Genomic DNA, 2,478 nt, shown 5'->3' on the forward strand with positions numbered 1-2,478 from the left:
ACATTTTGTAACAGCCGAGACCAAGACCTTCCACCCCCCTGCCCTGAAGGCTCCCACTCCTCAGACCATATTAGGCCACCGCGGAGAAGGCACCTGGGAAGATCACTCAGGCCCAGGAATAGAAACACTCAGGGAGCCCCGCCAGGCTGTCTGGGACCTGATGGGACAGGCGACAGGCAGGGGGCGGAGGAGTGGGTCACAGAGGGCCCAGGGAGACAGACAGACAGAGGCTGAGAGAGAGACATCTGGAAAGAGAGCCCAAGACAGGGGCACCAAGGGGGGGCCAGATCAGAGACTTGGGGGCAGTGTGGGGGCCCAGGGGGCACCCCCAGAGTTGGGGTGTCCTGGGAACCTGGCAGTTTTCCTGCATGTGCTGCTTGACCGTGTTTTATATGTTTGGCTGCTCCAGGTCTCAGCTGTGGAATATGAACTCTTAGTTGCTAGGAGACCAGGGATTGAACCTTGACCCCCACCCCACCCCTCCACTGCCCCCCACACCCCCACTGGCATTGGGAGCCTGGAGTCTTAGCCACTGGACCACCAGGGAGGTTCCTTGTGCAGCTTGACCTTTCACTTTTACCAGTTACCCTTTGACCTCTGAAGCCTTGGGAGCCAGAATCCACCAAGCCCGAGTCTCCCCATCACCATGGGCCATTGCATCCTGCCAGCATTTGCTCCCCGCATTCCTCCTCGTATCCCCCCACCCCCTTGGATGAATCTACTGCGTGGGTGGAGCGCAGCCTGAAGCAGGGGCAGGGAGACACCCCAAGTGGGGGCCCTGCCTGCATCTCCCTGCCCACAGCCTCCCTGTGCCTCTGGGTCCCCCATTTCTGCTTGGCACCTAATGAGGTGCCCCACATTTGCCTCCTTCTTGCCGTTATGCTCACGCCTCCTGGGTCAGGCCCGTGACCCCTAGAGCCATCTCCTGAGTCCCTGACCCTGGTCCTCTTCTGATGTCACCCAGCCTGTCATCCCCCTTGCATCCCATCGAGGGCAGTGTGCCCCCCGCAGCCACTCTACCCCAGGGTCCTGTCTGTTGGAGTGGCCCCATGGTCCCCCAGGGCCAGACCCCGGGGTCCCTCCTTCCCTGCCTGCTCCCTCACCCCCAGAGGGTGCCCTGACCCTCTTGTCACTTCTGTTCTGCCCTCAGGGTCCTGGCTCAGCCTCGTCTCCTCCCACGGGGAGGAGCCTCCTCCTGGGCCTCCAGCCTGCCCCCATGTGGCCCCAGAGAAGTCTTTCTGTATCCAGGACTGATCTGCCCAACCCCTGCTCACAGCCTCGCCCTGGGTCAAGTCCAGCTGCTCTTGGAGGCCCTGTGGGCAGTGGGCCTGCCAGGATCTACCCTTATCTCTAATCACCTCCTCAGACAGATACAGGAGAAATCTCCTCCCTTAACATTCCAGGTCTCCTTGGGGGCTGTTTCTAATTCTGGAATGGCCCCTTCCCACTGGCTCCCTGGAGAGCCCCCCACCCCCAGCCTCCTAGAGCCAGCCTTGCCCAAGACCCCTCAGCTCAATCAGTTAAGAATCTGCCCGCAATGAGGGAGACCCAGGTTCGATCCCTGGGCCGGGGAGATCCCCTGGCGGAGGAACCAGCAACCCACTCCAGTTTTCTTGCCTGGAGAATTCTAGGGACAGAGGAGCCCAGCAGGCTGCAGTCCATGGGACATGACTAACACTTTTATTTTCACACTTCCAGCTCCTAGAGGCTGCCTGTTTCCTGGCTCGTGACCCCCCCTTGTCTTCAGACACCCCCAGCCCCCACCGCAAGCCTCCCATATAGCATCTTCATCACCCGTCTTTCTGTGATTCTCCTCTCCTGCCTCTCTTCCATTTTTTTTTTTTTTAAATTTTTTTGGCTGCACTGCACCGTGTGTGGAATCTTAGTTCCCCAACTAGGTACTGAACCAACCCCAACCCCGCAGTGGAAGCGCAGAGTCTTAACCATACTTCACCACCACCAGGAAAGTCCCACTGCCTCCTTCACTTTTAAGGATGCTCGGGATCATATTGGGCTGACCCAGACCACGCAGGACAATTTCCCGCCTTTGAGATCTGCGGATTAGCCAGACTCACAGGTTCCTGGATGAGGTCGGAGATGTCTTTTGGGGCCACGACTGCCAGTTGGTGGACAAGCTGGGCGTTGAGAAGTCAACCCTCGCCTTCTTCGTGGGGCTCATCTCCCCGTACTCTCTGGCCTGCACCGATTTGTTTGTTCCTAGTCTCCCCCTCGGGCCTTCAGAGGGTAAGGATTGCATTGCTTTTCCCCTGTGCGTCCCCGCCCCACCCACATGAGGAAACCGACGTCCTGAGAGGTGAGTGCGTCGCAGGAGGTAGCCTAACCCGCTTAGGTCTCTCTGATAAACTGAAGGAGAGGGGTCCCAGGTGAGACACGGGCCAGGCCGGGAGCAAATTACCGGGTTTATTGAGGCAGCAGCGGCAGGAGGCCGGGCAGGGGGCGGGGCGTACGGGGCAGGGG

This window comes from Bison bison, unplaced genomic scaffold (assembly GCF_000754665.1).
Source record: "Bison bison bison isolate TAMUID 2011002044 unplaced genomic scaffold, Bison_UMD1.0 scf7180017864285, whole genome shotgun sequence".
NCBI lineage: Eukaryota > Metazoa > Chordata > Mammalia > Artiodactyla > Bovidae > Bison > Bison bison.